An 18,345-nucleotide genomic window follows, 5' to 3' on the forward strand; every position below is an offset into this window, starting at 1 on the left:
TAACCCAGGTGATATCACGCCTCTCCGCACAGAACCCTCCCTTCTCCCCCCACTGCTCTGGGAATAAAACCCTGCAAAGACTTCCTTCATCCAGCTCTTGCCTGTCTCTTCAGCATCCCCCTCCTCAATAACTTATTCAATTGATATCTGCTGAGCATCTATGTATCTGGCACTGTTTTAGGAAGAGGAGATACAGTGGTAAACACAATAGACCAAGCCTGCCCTTTTGCTCTCCAAAAATGCACATTTGCATCATAAACCAAAACTTGCACCCAATTTCAGAGGGTTTACTGACCTCCTGAAGGCTACCCCTTTCAACCTCATGATGAGAACCCTTAGTCTACCTATAACAACCACCACGTTTTATGTTCTAGAACGGGGCTTGGAAAACTTTTTCTGTAAAGAGCCAGATGGTAAATATTTTAGGCTTTGCAGTCCAAATACTGTAGTTTGCCAACCTCTGTTCTAGAAGAAGAGAGACTAGAGACTCTGATGTCACAAATGAGGATTTTAAGTGACTGCAAGATAAATGTGTTCTGATATTGAAATCATATTTTCAGGAAAGAACTAGCTTGGCCCCCAAGCTGCTGACAGTTTTGCAGCTGTTGTTTTATCCAAACATCAGAATGAATTCGCATCTTATGTAATCTGACGGGAAAATCCCTGCAGAGACATGGAAGTGAGAACACCAGCTCAGAATAACAGAGTTAAGATGTCTAGTTTCAATTCTGTCTTTTTACAGACCACTCAGGGCTGGCCTCCAAATGCCTACACTGTACTGGGTGGCTTGACTTGAATTTGTAGTAATATCAGGTGAAAGAAAGCCCCAAACAATACATATTCAAGATACTGAATTTTCAAATCCATAATAGGGAAGCTAAAATTAGGGCTTCCCTGGTGGTGCAGTGGTTGAGAGTCTGACTGCCGATGCAGGGGACACGGGTTCGTGCCCCGGTCCAGGAAGATCCCACATGCTGCGGAGCGGCTGGGCCCATGAGCCATGGCCACTGAGCCTGCGCGTCCGCAACGGGAGAGGCCACAGCAGTGAGAGGCCCGCGTACCGCAAAAAATAAATAAATAAATAAAATTAAACCGTAAGGTAGATAAGGCCAGCTGAACAAACAGATTTTAAAGAAAATTATTTGGGCTTATGTCATATTACAAAGATATCGTGCAGACCTATTTTCTTATGAAATACAGCAAGGTGTGAAACAGCTACATCTTCATCTCTGAAGCAGACTTCTTTGGGTCAGGTGCCAGGACAGGCGAGCAGAGGGGCCAGGTGAGCTGAGCTGACAGGAGTCTGGAGGGGTTATTCATGAAGACAGAAGCTGGGAGGAGGGACCACCCACGCAGGGGTGTCCTGGAATGAGAGCCAGGAGCTAAAACGCGTTGAAATAAATATGAATGAGCACTGATACAGGGCAAATCTAATTCAAAGATAAGAACCAGGCGATGAAGTTGTTTCAGACCCGACCAGACCTCAGAAAGATGAGTGAGCCAGAGTGAAGTGTAGGCAGTGAGACAGACCAGGTGGGCAGCAGCTATGGACTTTGGGAACCCAAGAGAGATCAAATGACCTAAAACCCCAAACCCCTGAATGCAGGTCGCTGACCGCAGCTTCTGACCCTGCGGAGGAGGGCGCCATCTAGTGGTGGCTGGAGTGAGTTCTCTGAGGCAGCAGGTAGAGGAACCCGACAGTGCGCTCCTAAACCATTATTGAAAAGATGGTGAGTAGCGACAGGTACTTACACTGTTAGTTCTGCCATCAGGCGACATAGGCATTCCTTCCTAAAAATCACTCAGCTACTTAGAATCACACAATAAAACCGCAGGGCTTCTGGGAAAAAAGAAGACGACTTATAGCACTCAAAACCTTCATCAGCGGCACCAGAAAACCTCATAAAAATGGTAGCACCATCTTATACGTGTTAGGTGGTTAAGAAATACATACACACTACAATAAATATTCCTTTACCTTGTAAAAGACCTGAGGGTTGCTGCCTCGGGAGCTACTGTGAGGTGCTGGACGGAGGGGGTTATTTGGTATCAGGGGAAGTTGTACGCCAGTTGGGGATGGGTGTTGGCTCAAATCACAGGTGGAGCAAGGAGGTCACTGGCAGATTTTTGAGGTCTTTTCCTTCCTCATATGTAGCTCGGTTCAGCTGGGTGCAGTTTTCTTCATTTAAACTTAAGATATGGCACAGAAGCATATGCAAATTTCATGTTCACTAATATGTTAATGTTGTTCCCTAATATATCAGTATTGTTCCTTAATATGTCAATCGTTGTTGGAACAGATTCATTATTTCAGAACAAGCATTATAGCAGAACTGACTGAACTCTCATTCAAGGCTAACAGTTCCAATTAAGAGTAGAAAAAAAGGAGGTTCTATATATGAGTCTACCCTCTGTGCCTGTGTGACAGAGTTTGGAGAACCCATGGGACTGGCTTGGGAATCATCTCTGGGGACCATTGCGGACTCAGGTCCCAAAGGGCTCAGAGACTTGAGTGGTCAGTGTCACCTCCAGCAGCTTCAGCTGGTTCCTGTTTCAACAAGAGACTGAACGGGAGGAGGAACTTCTCAATCCTGGTGACACATTAATCACTGGGGAGCCTCGAGCCCGCTGAAGCCCAGGCTTCCAATAGACCAGTTAAATGAGACTCCTAGGGGTGGGCCTCGGGGGTCTGTACTCTTAACAAGTATGCAAATTTTGTACACACCCACATTTTAGAATCACTGGTATAAACCAATGGTTCTCTAACTTGGCCATACATTGGAATCACTGGGGGACTTTAAAAACAATCCAGGTACCTGGGTCCCATCTGAGAGGTGAGGTTGTTCTGGGGTCTGAGGCCGCAGCAGTGAGAGGCCCACGTACCGCAAAATAAATTTTAAAAACCGCTGACTCCACAAATCAGACATAGAACTACCACAGGACCCTGCAATTCCACTTCTGGGCATATATATACCCCAAAGAATTGAAAGCAGGAACTCAAACAGATATTTGCACACCACATTCATAGCGGCATTATTCACAATAGCCAACAGGTAAAAACGATCCCAATGCCCACTGACAGATGACGAATGAGATAAAATGTGGTACACATACGACGGAATACTATAAAGTCTTAAAAAGGAAGGAAATCCTGGCACATGCTTCATCATACGTGAACCTTAAAGACGTTATGCTAAGTGAAATAAGTCAGTCACAAAAGCACATATACTGTGTGATTCCAGAGATGAGGTCCTTAGAGTAGCCACATTCAGAGAGACAGAAAGTGGAATAGAGGTTGCCACGGGCTGGAGGAGGGAGGAGGGAGAGCTACGGTCCTGTAGGTTCAGAATTTCTATTTGGGATGATGAGAACTTTCTGGAGATGGCTGATCGTGAGGGTAACACAGCAACGTGAATGTCCTTAATGCTCACTAAACTGGACACTTAAAATGGTTAAAATGGTGAATTTTATGCCCTGTATATTTTACCACAATCAGAAAATAAAATTAAGAGAAAAAACCAACACTGCTGCTACCTGAGCCTAACTCCCGGAAATTCAGTTCGGTAGGTCAGGTGGAGCTGGGGAAGTGCATTTTATGGCCCAGGTACTTTTTTTTTTTGGCGGTACGCGGGCCTCTCACTGTTATGGCCTCTCCCGTTGCGGAGCACAGGCTCCGGATGCGCAGGCTCAGCGGCCATGGCTCATGGGTACGGCCTCTCCGCGGCATGTGGGATCTTCCCGGACCGGGGCACGAACCCGTGTCCCCTGCATCGGCAGGCGGACTCTCAACCGCTGCGCCACCAGGGAAGCCCTAGCCAAGGTACTTTGAAGCAAGTGGTCCTCAGGCCATGCTTTGAGAGACGCCGGTCTAAAGGATTCCCTCCAACCCAGAAGCCCCGTGATTCTCTTAGAGGAAGAGGGCTGGTAGGAAATTCAGAGGGCTGTGGAGAACTGGGTTTTGATTATTGAGGCTAACTTGTGTCGAGGGCTCTGAGGGGTAACAGGAAGAGCACAATCAATGCCGGCCTCAATACTCCTGCCAAGCGCTGTTAATTAAGATAATGAGACCAGAGGGAGAAGGGTCGGCAGCCTCTCCTTTGAGTGGAATTCATTTAGCTTTAATCCCAGCCGTCAGCAGAGTGGGTTCCCTTTCTTGACTTAGTTGCCTGCTCAGCAGAGCCGCGGACCTCACGTTGGGTGAGTTACGGGCCGTGGTGTCTCCATGGGCAATGGGGAAGCCTGCACGCAGGGGCACCTCTGCTCCCTGGGCAACACAGTTAGCCTGCAAATCCCGCTGGCTGGGGCTAGAGCTTCTCCTGGGCTAAGTTAAATGCTTGATCCTTAACAAATAATACTCATAATGGGCTCTTTGACAGGATCCGGGATTCTGAGCTTGGCCGCAAGGCTGGAGAGAGAATGTTTCTCCTGGCAGGTGGTGGCTCACATCTGGCAGGCGGTCGGAGTGCTGGGCATGGAGGACCGCTGTCTGAGCAAAACAGTTCATTCATTTCCAAATGGAGAGCGTTTCTCCAAGGTTCACATAGCAATAAAAATCCTGGAGTGACACCTTATTTTTGATAAAGGAGGCAAGAATACACAATGGAGAAAAGACAGCCTCTTCAATAAGTGGTACTGGGAAAACTGGACAGCTCCATGTAAAAGAATGAAATTAGAACACTTCCTAACACCATACACAAAAATAAACTCAAAATGGATTAGAGACCTAACCATAAGGCCAGACACTATCAAACTCTTAGAGGAAAACATAGGCAGATACATCGCAGCAAGATCCTTTTTGACCCACCTCCTAGAGACATGGAAATAAAAACAAAAATAAACAAATGGGACCTAATCAAACTTAAAAGCTTTTGCACAGCAAAGGAAACCATAAACAAGACTAAAAGATAACCCTCAGAATGGGAGAAAATATTTGCAAATGAAGCAACTGACAAAGGATTAATCTCCAAAATTTACAAGCAGCTCATGCAGCTCAATATCAAAAAACTATCAACCCAATACAAAAATGGGCAGAAGACCTAAACAGACATTTCTCCAAAGAAGATACACCGATTGCCAACAAACACATGAAAGAATGCTCAACGTCATTAATCATTAGAGAAATGTAAATCAAAACTACAATGAGATATCATCTCACACCGGTCAGAATGGCCATCATCATCCCCTTGAACCTTCCGTGACCTTTAAATGCATCCTCCTCTTTACACCTCCCCATGGTTCTAGACTCCACAGACCTTCTCTTCAAACCCTCTTTCAAAACCTCCAGCTCGGACGCCTCCTTGCTCTGCTATCCCATCTGTCTACACCAGCCACCTGCCCTCTGCCTGCCTACACCTGGTGGCTTTAGCTCTGTCAGGAAAAACCACCTTGGTGCCCACACTAATGTGCAGAATCCAGTCGTGCTGTCACCCTCTCTCCTACCCCTAAGGAGTGATTCCAAACCTTCACCGGCTTTCCCTCACTCATCCCGCCTGGTCTTGGCCCTCTCAGAAGATGTTGACCTTGCTTCCTACTTCTAGGAGAGAAGGAAGGTCTGGCTCTTTACGCGGCACATGCCGCAGCCATCCAGTGACCCTCTGTGTCTGCCAGCAAAGCCCACAGGAGGGCTTATGGCCTGTCCTGGGGGCAGTGCCCTGCGGAGCCACTGAGGTGAGGTGAGCTCCGGGGTCAAGAGCGTGCGGTGGGACTGAGGCAGCTCAGGCTGGTCCGGCCAGAGAGGGCAGCTTCTTCGTGCACATCTGGGTGCAAAAGGCACTCCATGGCCAGACGTGGCAGTCCGTTCATGCCAAAAAAAAAAAAAAGATAGCGTGCTCCCCACCCACCCTCCTCCTCAGACCCATCACACGCCCGAGGGGAGACAGTCATCAGCAGCTTCCATGAGCATCGCAGATTCACACAGCAGGGAAAAGCCTGACCTGACGACGGTTCTCCAGAGAGGAAGCAGACAATTAGCGCACTGGGTCTCTGGGCACTGGTGCGACCTCAGGAGAACGGTTTACTGATTTGCTGGTGCCCGGGGGTCTCGTTAGGGTTTGTTTGCATCTCTCCGTGTGCATGACGCTTCGATACAAAGCTTGTCTAGTAAGTCTAGCCCAGCGAGAAACTTCCCTTTCACGTGTCAGGGTGGAAGGGGATATAACAAGAAACTCAGTCAAATGCCTTGCTGAGTTCCCAGGGCTGCTGGAAGCTGGTAGCCCTGTCAGGATGGAAATGAGCTGAGTCTGATACGACTTGCTGTTCCAGAACCTATGCTGACCTGCCGGGGTTCCCGCCACCTTTCCTCAGAGCTGCAGACCCTGGGCCAGATCTCTTCTTGGAATGGGTCCACAGCTGCCGTCAAGCTCCCTGGTTTGTAGTTATTTTGTAAATACCTGTTGAATGAATGAAATTGCCACATCCTGCCTCTGGGTCCTCCTCCCTCTTCACGGCCCGCAGAGCCAGCTGCCAGGGTGCTGAGGGCTCGTCTGCGCTCTGTATCCCTCGGATGCTCTTGAGCCGGGGGGCGGGGAAAGCCTGGAGCTCTTCAGAGCAGCCGTAGCTCGCCCGCTCTCTCCCCTCCTACCTGGGGGTGGTTATCTGTACTTATGATCCCATCAGCTTCTGAGAGGGAGCTTGTCCCTTCTTTCTTCTTCCTCATCTGGACATACCTTGGAATATCCTCTTGGGCATCTGTAGCATTTCCTCCAAATTCAGAGCATATGGGGCAATAGCCTTTCTGATCAAACACTGCACCATATTCATCTTTGGTTGTGGATCCTTATTTCCATCTTCGGTACATATGAAACTCTAACAAGGTGGGTGGAGTCAGACCAGCTTCCTTCATCCCCCACGGGAGGAAGCCTCAGGTACATCAGTGCAGATGGTGGCTAATTCTGTGAAGCTCATCTCAGGACACCACCACCAGCATTGATTCCCCTCACTTCCAATTGTTTGTGCCGTTCGGCCCCACAGCCCCTGCCTCCTGTCTGGGCTGCTGCAGTGCCCACCCCTCCAGCTGACCGTCCACAGCCAGCCTGACCCCGACACCTGCATCTCTCGCTCAGCTAAATGAGGGGGTTGTAGAACATGGCTCTGACCAGGAACCTTCACTAGCTCCCCCTGCCCGCAATGGCCCAACTCTTCAGGGCATAAAACTCCACTGTGGACTCTAATCTATTCCTGGAATGGCTGATTAGAGAGGTCCCTTAGCGCCTGAACCCTCCCATTGGACAGAGGGGAAACTCCATCCAATCTACCTTCTGGCTTATTTAGTCTTGCCTGGGCTCCAGGGATAACTCACCTTCTCCCAGAGTGAAACTGGATCCCAATTTCTCTGCTTATGCTGCTCCTGGGCTTGGAATGCTTGTTCCCATCTCGTCTGCTTATCCAACTCCAACTCATCCCTCACAGGCTACCCAGAAGCCAACTCTTTCGTGAAACGGTTCTCATATTCCTACAGGCACTTTATCTCCCTCCCTTGTTCTGTGGACATTTTCACGGTGGCATTTTCATCACATCTTGTCTCCTCCAGATTGTCCACCTCCTCAGGGCAAGGACCCAGTTTTGCTCACGCGGTACCCCTGAGGCATACAGCACAACTGAAGTGCCCGGTGATATGTTCCCCATTAACATTTTGAAGGAGAGTGACTTTCATCAGGAGTACTTACCTCCAGTCCTAACAGAAGGGGCTTCTTGTATGTTCTTATCCTAGAGGCACGGGGTCCCTGATTGTTTAAAGGCTTCAGTTTCTGAGACAATGGGGACCTCCTCGCAGCGATGATGGGAGGATGGTCGTCAATGTTTTTCTGGTGAATTGAGAGAAAGGGCTTTTGTTTTCCTAAGGGAGAACAGGAAAGCTAATTAGGAGGGAGAAACAGAAAATATTACATAGATGTTTTTCTATGCCACACGGTGATTTTCTCTGTAGGGGTATTTAAAACTTTAGGTGTGTCTCTGATTAAGTGGAATTTTAATTGAAAAAGATCAAGACCCTTTTGTAAATCGAGGCATATGGAACATCAGAGCTGAAGAGACCTGGAGAAATCTCACGCCCAGCCTCTGGGCCAATTAGTCACGGGGGGGCTTTCTTCCTTGTCCCTCCAGGGAGGGAACTCCATAATCCACTCCATCTTTATCGTCACAGTGGTGGTGAGGAAGCACCTCCCTTGGAACCAGATGTCCCTTTCATGACATTTCTGTGGTCATTTAGTTACTGGGGACCCACACACAGGATGAAGACCATCCACTGTCTTCTCCACAAGGAGCAGAGAGCTTGTGGGTTGCTAGGGAAAAAGCTAGGTTTGCCATCAGAGTTTGACATTTCTAAGCAGTATGATTAAGTAAACTGTGGTTGAGCTAGGAGACACTGGATCATTATTGGGTCTCAGATTCAGGATGAGATGAGCCCTGAAAGTTAAGAATGACATATAGTGGGGGCTTCCCTGGTGGCGCAGTGGTTGAGAGTCCGCCTGCTGATGCGGGGGACGCGGGTTCGTGCCCAGGTCCGGGAAGATCCCACATGCCGCGGAGCGGCTGGGCCTGTGAGCCATGGCCGCTGAGCCTGCGCGTCCGGAGCCTGCGCTCCGCGACGGAAGAGGCCACAACAGTGAGAGGCCCGCGTACCGCAAAAAAAAAAAAAAAAAAAAAGAATGACATATAGTGCTTTTCACCATTTTATTGAACTGTGGCTCAGAGGGTAAGTATGTGCCTGTCACATATCCATCACGTTGTGGAGCTAGGATTTGAATCCAGCCGTGAACTTAGTTTTCATTTTGATCTTCAAAAGAAAAAAAAATCAAACTTGTGGACACTGCAGAATAGATACAGAGCCTCCAAGGATGATTTGCATATGACTCACCCAGAGATCTTGCTGAAATGCAGATTCTGATTCAGCGGGTCTGGGGAAAGACCAGAGATTCTGCATTTCTAACAAGCCTCCGGGTAATACTGATGCTGCTGGCTCGGTGATCATGATTTGTGAGGTACGGACTTAAGAGAGCTGTTATGGGCCTCACTGCTCACTACTCAGGTTGCCTCATCTCCCAGGAATAAAGTAGGACCAGGATGTTGCAGGATCACTTTTGAGAAGGGGGGCCATACATTCTCCCCCAATTCTTCTTAGTCCTGAAGACTGAAGCATTGGATGGTGCTCGAGGAGGGTTATTTGAGGCTTCTGAGGCAGGGGAGCTGGGCAGGTCACATCGTTTTACTTGGAGCTAAGGAAAAAGAGAGGCTTGGGTACCACTTCTCAGGCTCCAGGACAGGCGCCTCTCCTGGAGACCAGCAGGGGGCGCACAAAGGGCGAAGACCAAGGCAAGAGCCCTCCGAGGGCCTCCGGAAAGTCTGGGCTGAGGGGTGTGGAAGCCACCAGGGGCTCTGGACTGAGCCCCGCTGAGAAGTTCCTATTGCTTGCTTACGTTTAGAGAGCACGCAAGTGCTCCTGGCAGGCTGGCACAGGGAGAGGAGATCACGACTGAATTTCAAAACAGGACTGTGATGTCTTTTCTTCCTTGGCATGCACCTTAGAAGGAATTACCCATCCCCTCCCCCAACCCCTTTGAGGCTCTGAATCCGTTGGGCAGTGTACACAATTTTGATTTTTAGGAAAGGTCAAAATGGCAACTAAGTTTGTAGCTGGATTCAAATCCTAGCCCCACAATTTAATAGATGTGTGACCTTGAGGAAGTGCTTAACCTCTCTGAGCGCCAGCTTAATCACCTATACGATCGCAACAATAATAGTTTCTACTTCCCTGGGGAAGCATCCACAGAGGCTTTTGAGGACCCTCCAGTTTCCGAATGAAGAGCCCAGTTATTGATGTGTAATCCTCTAATATTTCTTGCTTGCTTAAGTAGACAGACATCATTTATCCAACTGCACCTCACCAGAAATGTATTCCTTTTGGAAACCACTGAAGGGGAACAGTGAGAGAAGGAAACGGAATGATTTCTCAGTATGCCGGGGAGATTTGGTGTTTCTTTTTTCTGCACTCATGGGAAATTATGTAAAAGTTTCCCCTATTGTCTTCAATATCTTCAGGTGGCAGTCCCCCCAAACCAAAACAAAAACAGCACCATCAGACAGAGGCGTGACAGTCTGAAGAAAGGATGTTGAAAACCCAAATGGTTCAGGTACAAAAATGGCTTCTCTTCTGTCTGCTCATTACAAACTCTTTAGCACACAGTTTTAAAGCATCTGATTGAAAGAAATAATCCCATCCGAGCGGTTATTAAAAACTAACAACTAGCGTGACGCATCTAAAAATCCTTGGGAAAAGATAGCTCACCAAGGAACTGAACATCTCCGTCTTCTGCTTCAGGCAGCACCAATATCCTCAATTAGAAAATTAACATCTGAGACTCCGGCAGCCCCCCCGAATGCAACTCAGCTAAAGCCCGCGTGTTCAGGGGTAAAGTAAATTGCCTGGAAAGATGGGCAGCTGCGAGGTCAGAAGCCCGAGCAGACGGAGAGCTGGGAAGTCTGATATTGCATCCCCTGAAAGTAATGACACAAAACAATCCGCTAAGAGCGGCAAAAATCATTTGGATTGTGATGTAAATTGGAAGCAGCTGGGGGGAGGCATGGGCAAGAGAAACCTTATTAAACTATGATCCGTTAGACGCGGAAAATGGAAATGTGAAGAGAGATTTGAGAACTGTCCTGGGAGGGATCTGCAGTCTGTGCTGGGTTAACAAGAGCATCAAGAGAAACCTCCCAACTGAGCTTAAGGTAGATAGCTAGTGGGAAGCAGCCGCGTGGCACAGGGACCTCAGCTCGGTGCTTTATGACCGCCTGGAGGGGTGGGATAGGGAGGGTGGGAGGGAGGAAGATGCAAGAGGGAAGAGATATGGGAACATATGTATATATATAACTGATTCACTTTGTTATAAAGCAGAAACTAACACACCATTGTGAAGCAACTATACCCCAATAAAGATGTTAAAAAAAAAGAGAAACCTCCCTAGGCTGGTAAAATGCAGTCCGCTCGCTCTTCGGCAGCGGGAGACACCCCCTGGTGAGAGGTGAGGGAAGGGAGAGGGAGGGAGCAAGGCCAGGAGGACGGGGTCCTGCATCTCCAGGCCTGCCTGGTGCAGAGGAGGAAAGATGATTTCACTGGCAGTGCCCCAGGGACCGTAAGCAGGGCAGACAGGGCTGGGAAACACGCCCCTGCTGGAAACACACATTCCTGCTACATGCCCGGCGTCCAGGGCCCCCAGGGACGTGTGTGGAATGTGGAATTTGCCCTGGGCAGGCTGCCCGGGGTGGCTGTGCGCCATTCTGAATGGGGGAGGGGTCAGCAAGAAACTTGGCTCCTTGGCGCTGTGGGTGGTCCCTTCCAAGATGCATGAGATATGGCAAAAGCTCTGGGCTGGGAGAGGGGAAACCTGGGTTCTAGCCCTCCTTCGGCCATCACCTGGGCATCCTTGACAAGTTTAACTTCCCTTGTCCTGTTTCTGTACATGTATGATGGCAGGTTTGAACTGGAAGCATTTTCACAGCCTATAAACCCTGAATTTATCTAATGAGACTTGCTGAGTATCGTGACAGCAATCACAGACCAGGACACAATCACAACCCGCCCCCCACTTTCATCAGATTTGCAAATCTGTTATAGATATTCTTGAAAATATCTATGGAAAATAATGGTATTGATGTACCAATAAAATGGATAAATATAGTGGATCCACATATATCCTAGCCTCGAATAGCAACTTTTTCCCGCCTAGGAACTTACTCTCAGAGGGAACTGCTTCTTTGGCTAGATAATCTTTTGAGAGTAGAAAACTTTTCCCCCTCTTTGTATTTCCACCTTCCGCTGCCCACCTCCACCCTCTAGAAGTCTCCTGAAGTCTCCCCAGGCCAGGTATGTAACAGGACTGATTCCAGTTTGCAGGCTTTCATTTCCCAAACAGGGACTTATGTCCAGGACACAGAGGCTCTCCCAGGAGGTCGTGAGAGGAGTGAAGTTGGTGGGGCAAAACAGTGAGGTTTGGAAGAAACAGGAAAGGAAGAGAGGGGGTCCCAGGAGGCTGGGGGTCCCAGGAGGACAGGACTTTGGCAAGTCCCCAGAGTTTGGCCGTGTGGTCTAGAAGCAGCAGAGACTGCCAGGGAGGCAGGGTCAGGAGCGTGCTCGGTGGTAACCTGAGTGGACCAGACTGGTGCGGGATCCCCCTCAGCCCTGCCCTGAGGTCTCAGCACTGCCTAAGATCCAGAAACTATGACACCGCCCTGGGGTAGTTTCTATTTTTGCCAGTCTGGTGAGACAAAGGGTGCAAATGGATATTAAGTTGATCTCTAGAAAATAAAAGGAGAGGCAGTGTTTCTTACACACCTCAGCGTCTTATTGATTCATACTTGCAATCCTTTTGTGTGTTGAGAAAGAAAGTAAAGTTAGCCTTGGGGCTTTCTAGAACCAGTTAAGTCTTGGACCGTGATGAGGCAGAACCTCAGAACACAGAAACTCAGGGCTGAAAGTGGTTTTCAATCTTGCCTTCATTAGGGCCAAGTTCAAATACTGGCTCAGTTGTCCTGTCTACGAAATGGAGTGGTTATGAGGATTAAATGAGATGATACATGTAGCTCGTATTTCTGGGTCCCTTGCAGTGTCTTGCACGTGGTAGATTATTTGTTGACTATTAAATTATTTATTGACTAGTAAATCATTTATTTTTTTGGTTTTGTTTTTGTTTTTTTGCAGTACGCGGGCCTCTCACTGTTGTGGCCTCTCCCGTTGTGGAGCACAGGCTCCGGTTGCGCAGGCCCAGCGGCCATGGCTCACGGGCCCACCCGCTCCACGTCATGTGGGATCCTCCCGGACCGGGGCACAAACCCGTGTCCCCTGCATCGGCAGGTGGACTCTCAACCACTGTGCCACCAGGGAAGCCCGTAAATCATTTACTGATTATTAAAGCTAGTCTAACCTACAATGAATAGACAGATAGGTAGATTAGGAACTGGTTTGGTGACCTTGGATAAGTCATGCTGTCAGCAGCGCAAGGACTAAGAATCCTGCAGTAGTGTTGGGGCCATAAACATTCATCTAGAGCAAAGCGTGAGCTGCTCATCTTGAATTGGTATGGTGGCTTAAGCACATGGACCCAGAAGCCAGACACATCCAGTTGCAACCCTGGCTCTCCATTCACTGCTGTGTCATTGGGTGCGCTCCCTGGGCCTCATTTTTGTCATTGGAAAAATGAGAATAATAACAACACCCACCTCACAGGGACTCAGAACAGTGTCTGGCTCAGCATAAATGCTGTTTTTGCGTTTGCTGTTATTGCTGGTGTCATGCATTTGTGCACAGTCAAGGAGAAAACATCCGGCCCTCATCGTTATGAAGCAAAATCATGTTTGGGGCACTTGAGACGAGTTTACCGCATTCCAGAGAGGTGAGAACCAGCTGTTTCCAGGTTGCAATATCCTCTTGTTGGGTTCCGCAATACCATGACTTTGGAGATTACCCCAAATGAGAGTTCTCTGGGACAACTGTGGGGAAGGGAGGGAAGGTTCAACAAAATACAATCAATGTGAAGAGGGGAATTTATCCATTTTCCTTACCATAAATGGGCTCCTTCCCTCCTGCATTCAACTGTGGTTGTATCTCTTACAAAACAAACAAAACTATCTTCTCTTGCCATGACTACTCCTCCTGCCCTGCTGAGAGAAAATCTATCCTTTTGTGGTCAAATTCCTCAGACGTGAGGTCTGAAGACTCCACCCAATGATCCTACTGCCCAATAACCTAGCCTCTTCTGACCCCATGAGACCTGGCTTTCTTGTGCAAGCACCCCTCTCAAAGTTGGCCTCCTCATCTATTCTTGCCTGAATCTCTCTGTTCTTCTTTTTGGCACACACAGCTTTGGCCACCCATCTCTTCTTGAACTGTCTCCTCCCTTGGCTTCCTTGATTTTCTTCTCTCTTTCTGTCATTCTCTTTTCCACCAGTTCCTCTCTCCCACACCCTGCCCCTAGAATGTAGGTTTTCCCCTAGACCTTGTTCTCAGCTTAGCTTCTTCTGGCAGTGATCACATTTGCTTTCACATGCTGGGCAATCCCCACTACACTCCCACCATCTCCCCCTAACCCTGACCTGAACTGTATTCAAAGTGCTGATTAAAGGACATCCCCACTTGGGTGTCCTGCAATAACTTCAGATGCAATAATGCCCCAAAGTGACTTAACAATATTTTGGTCTTTGAAAATCCTCCAGAAAACAGAAATATTTTTGCACGGCGCTCAGAAGGATGTGAATGGACCTCTCCCTGGGCCAGGGACCCAACTCTTGTGTGAATCAATTTCCCCCTGCCTCACAGGTTATGAGCCAACCTTCTCCTTTACTCTATATTACTCATCACCAAATCTTACTTGTTTTCCTTTCAGATGACCCTAGTGTTATCTTTTCTTTTACATTTTCATCACCCAGGTTCAGACTTCCATCCAATGTACGTTTATTGGGCACTCTCTCCCAGGAAGGCTGTAAGCTGATAGGGCTGCATCGAGGATAGACCCAGTCCCAGAGATCAGGGCGCTAATAGTCAGGACTGGGGCGGGGTGGGGTGCAGCCACAAGAGGGAGTGACGCTGTGAGAGGGTGTGCTGGCAGGGTAGCGGGGCACAAAGGAGGACGTGCAAACCCAGCCTGAGGGACCTCTACTCCCAGGGGATATAGACACTGATCACTGAGTCCTGTGCATGGGGAAGTGTAAGCTTGGGACAGCAGTGGGCGTTCCCGGCAGAGGCTGTCAAACAACACCGTCAAGGGAGAGGGGGAGCCCAGGCATGGGAGTCCGCTGTGGGTTCAAGGTGGGAGCTGGCGGGAGGTGAGGCTGGAGAAGATACCCTGGGGCTGGATCAAGAAGGACCTCGAAGTCTGTTCTGAGGCCCCTGCTAAGTGCTTTGAGTACCGCCACCACGTTAAACGCGAATTCCTCCACCAAACTTATCCAATCTTTAAATTCCCAATAATAGTGCTTAACCCACAAGTAGGTGAGGTGCTTCACAGTGCCCAAATCTGGCTGAATTTCAATCAAGAATCATTTACCAAATGCTGCCTGCTATGTGCCAGACACCAACGCTGGCTCAGAGGACGGCAAGATGAGTGAGACAGCCCCGCCTCTGTAGGTGGGGCAAAGACCCCTCAACCCACCTGGGCAGCACAGGGTGCACGCGCTTCAGTAGAGGTGCAGGCAAGGAGCAGCGGAGGGCAAAGGAGGAATGCCCCCAACTCTGCCTGAAGGCTGGGGGAGGGGCCAGCCACAGAAGTCTTCCTTGGAGAAGGTGCTATTTGAGGTGCTTTCTAAAAAACAGAGGATTCCCGGGACTTCCCTGGTGGCCCAGTGGTTAAGACTCCACGCTTCTAATGCAGAGGACACGGGTTTGATCCCTGGTCGGGGAGCTAAGATCCCACATGCCACATGGCCAAAAACCCCCCAAAAAACAAGAACAAAAAAAAAACAAACTCAGAGGATTCCCCAACAGAGAGAATTCTGGGCACAGGAGAGCAAGTGTAGGGAGAGAGAGGCATGCAGAAGAGGCCTAGTCAGAGCGCCATGGGCAGTCACTGTGGTATCATGGGTCAGGGGTGGACTGACAGTGGCAGGAGGCGGGGCTGGGAAGGAAGGCAGGGAATTTGGACTGCATGGGGGAGGGGCAGCGAGCGCCTTTGCTTCGTCTGAGCCTCATATTATCCTTGGGCTTTCTGCCCTCTGCCTTGCCTGGTGCCTGACTGTTGTTTCTATAACAAATGCGGCTGAAGACCAAGTAGCTCCCGAAGCCCTCGCTGCCTTTTCCAGCCCACATGGGCTGTCTTCTTTGAACCAGCAGAAGACGCCACCTAATTTCACTTACTTGCTCTCTAATTGTTACGCAGGTGCTGGTTTTCTCTCCTCCCCTGAACCTGGAAGCTTCTGAAGGGCAGGAACAATGCCTCAAACTTGAGTTGGTCCCATAAAGCTGAGCACACTGTGGGTCGTGGCCCCCAAATGGGGGAGTGCGCTGCAAAGCCAGTGCTGGGAGTTCCTGAAGCTTGAGACCTGACTGAAGATCTGAATCTGCTTTCTGCGTTCTTCTCCACGAAACAAAAAGGGAAGCAAACACATGTGGATTCAGGAACTGTACATTCCAGTGTCTTCTTGCCCTCCGAGTCTATGAGCACGAATAGACAACAGGCCTATTTTGGTTTCAACACTCAGCAACGCCAAACTTCCGGATACAGAGAAATCAACAAAGGAGGCTCTGGGACACAACTTCCTCAGAAGTCTTGCCTCCCCAGAAAGAAACCCAAAAAGCTGGCAGGGATGGCTCCACATTCAGACAACAGAATCTAAAGGCTTCTTGCTCTGCTCAGAGCTATAATACCCAAGGGGATGATGCTGAGATGTCATTTAGGATGGAAGTACTGGTCGGGTCGATATGCCTGGTGTGGGCATAGGGATTGTTAAAATACGCTGGGCGGTTAGCTTTGGCCTGGTCCCCTCCTCTGGGAACCCCCTGGAATGTCTCCACAATCCAGCAGCTCAGACCTTCAGACCTTCTCCCAGGGCCCTGTCCCAGGGTTCCCTTTCAGACTGGCTGTGCCCGGCACAACGGGAAGTTGCTGGCCACTGTCTTCTGTCCACAAGAACAAGGGTGAAGTGAGTCAGGGGATCCAGGAGATTTGGACAGATTTGTCAATGCTCAGCCTGGCTGAGTAAATGCAGGGAAAAGTGATCGAACAACAGACATTTGGCAGAGGCCTGGCTGCTGCCCAGGGCAGCTCTCCAGCATCAGTGTGTAATCACGATCGCCCTCTTCCAGGCACCCAGCAAGAGGACACATCCCAGATGCACCTGACAGCCAAACAGGGCACAGTATTGACTGGGTCACTGCTCCACAAGAGTGCCTATCTGAAGGACACTGGGGTTAGTTGCTTGTTTGTGGGTCCCGGTGCTGGATAGGTGTTCCAAACACTAAGTGACTACATAGCTAACCCACTGCAAGGGAAAGCCTCCGCCACCAATTCCCACCCAACGCGGCCTCAGCAGACTTCCTGGAATAGCACCCCTCACCCCCAAGACAATCAACCAACCCCCTTCCTTACCCCTTAAAAAATGTCGTTCCAACTGTGGTTTTCCAGGAGCATTGCCACTATGCTCTTATTTTCATAGGCAGATTTTTTGTTTTAAACATAAAAGTCAACAATATTTACCTTGGAGTCTCTACCTGGTGTTATGAGGGCGGAGAGACGGAGGTTCAAGGCCTTTTGTTGAGCGGCTCAGTAACTGTCTGGGATTTCCATGGCTCTGCTGAGGGTGGCTGTCTCCCTTTTCCAGGGAAGATAGTGAAGCCACCTGCCCCTTCCCAGGGTGGAAACGAAAGTGAAGATGAGAAAGTCTGATAGCGCTGTTCCACGGTGGAGATGCAAGTCATTTATTCACAGCCAAGGTTTCCCGAGCCCCGCCGGCAAGGTATCTACGTGCTCCCCTCTGACCCCGCCCCCCGGGGCCCCGAGGAGCGAAGAGCGCGGTCCTAGGAATGGGTCCAGGGAATGGGCGCTCGGGGCGCCGGAGGAGAGCTGGAAACAGCCCAGGACTCCCCTGGAGGGGAACAGGCGCCCGATGGCTACCAGTGGCCCGGTCCCCGCCCCCCCTGGGGACTCCGGGTCCCCGCCCCGCCCCTCCACTCCTGCGCAGCAGGGCGCTCACCTCCGGGGAAGTCTCCCGGCGCCGCGCGCCACGTCCCGTTCCTCCCAGTCGCAGAAGCGGCGCCCCAGGCAGGCCTCCAGAAGACGCCGCCGGCCCCGCCCCTGGACAGGCCCCGCCCTCGTCCCAGCCCCGCCCCGCAGGCCAGGTAACCTCTGCGTTCTCTCTGGCAAGTGGACCTCCTACTCCAGCCCTGAGGCTCCTCGGATGCACCCCGGAGACCCTGCGGCTGCGGGGACCGTCGCAAGTGTCCGTTTGACGAGGAATAACATAAGGGACCCATGGATTTGGGAGTCGGGAGGGAGGGACGCGGGTGCTGGGTGCGTGGGGCGCCCTGGATCCCAGGGAGAGGGGCCGCCTATAAGGGCTGCGGGCGTCTGGGTCCGGGACGGGGGGACCGAGCTGCAACCTTTGTAGACTCCCGAAATGTCCCTCGAGATCATCCAGGCCAGCATTCCGTTCCCTTCCTCTTTCCATGGTACAGAGGAGGAAGCCCAGGCCCGAGGACCTGGAGTAGTGGTCCAAAGGCACAGCCAGAAGCTGGCGAAAGAGGAACTCGACCCCATGCTCTCGTGACTCTCAGCGCAGTGCTCCTAACACTACGCCAAACCGCAAGCTAAAAGTGGAGCATTCTGATACGTTCCAGTCAGCGAGGGCCAGCTGGGAGCTGGC

General features: G+C 50.2%; 1 long non-coding RNA gene across 1 annotated transcript; it reads right to left on the bottom strand.

The window, feature by feature from the left end:
• Positions 1–13,367: 13,367 nt before the first annotated feature.
• LOC132515695 (uncharacterized) lies at positions 13,368–17,749 on the bottom strand. The gene is made up of 4 exons (XR_009539167.1): positions 17,677–17,749; positions 17,181–17,328; positions 15,842–16,058; positions 13,368–13,482 (listed from the first exon to the last, which is right to left on the bottom strand). It is a non-coding gene; the product is annotated as an uncharacterized LOC132515695 (long non-coding RNA).
• Between the last annotated feature and the right edge of the window lie 596 nt (positions 17,750–18,345).

The sequence above is a fragment of the Lagenorhynchus albirostris genome, chromosome 2, assembly GCF_949774975.1.
Source record: "Lagenorhynchus albirostris chromosome 2, mLagAlb1.1, whole genome shotgun sequence".
Classification (NCBI taxonomy): domain Eukaryota; kingdom Metazoa; phylum Chordata; class Mammalia; order Artiodactyla; family Delphinidae; genus Lagenorhynchus; species Lagenorhynchus albirostris.